The 423-nt window shown below is 45.2% G+C and overlaps 1 protein-coding gene across 1 annotated transcript in view; it reads right to left on the bottom strand.

Moving 5' to 3' along the window:
* EMH_0029360 (uncharacterized protein) overlaps positions 1 to 423 on the bottom strand; it is a gene marked incomplete at both ends in the record, with an annotated part of 3,383 nt that overhangs the window by 2,640 nt on the left and 320 nt on the right. The window lies entirely within an intron of this gene.

The raw sequence follows: 423 nt of genomic DNA, 5'->3' as shown, positions 1-423 counted from the left end.
GGGTTTAGGGTTTAGGGTTTAGGGTTTGTGGTGTATATACAGCAAAAGAGGAGTTGAGCAGCACGGGGACTTCTTACTTAAATAGGGTTCAGGGTTTAGGGTTTAGGGTTTAGGGTTTAGGGTTTAGGGTTTAGGGTTTAGGGTTTGTGGTTTGTGGTGTATATACAGCAAAAGAGGAGTTGAGCAGCACGGGGACTTCTTACTTAAATAGGGTTTACTATTTAGGGTTTAGGGTTTAGGGTTTAGGGTTTAGGGTTTAGGGTTTAGGGTTTGTGGTGTATATACAGCAAAAGAGGAGTTGAGCAGCACGGGGACGTCTTACTTAAATAGAGGAGAAGCAGCTATCGTAGAACGCATCATTCTTACACTACTCAGACATGGAGCCACGTAAGCTGCTGCTGCTGCTGCTGCTGCTGTTGCTGC

Source organism: Eimeria mitis, genomic scaffold (genome assembly GCF_000499745.2).
Source record: "Eimeria mitis Houghton genomic scaffold, Emh_scaff1097, whole genome shotgun sequence".
NCBI classification, from domain to species: Eukaryota; Apicomplexa; class Conoidasida; order Eucoccidiorida; family Eimeriidae; genus Eimeria; species Eimeria mitis.
Note: the sequence above shows the minus strand (reverse complement) of the source record. Positions and strands in the feature narration are given on the sequence as shown.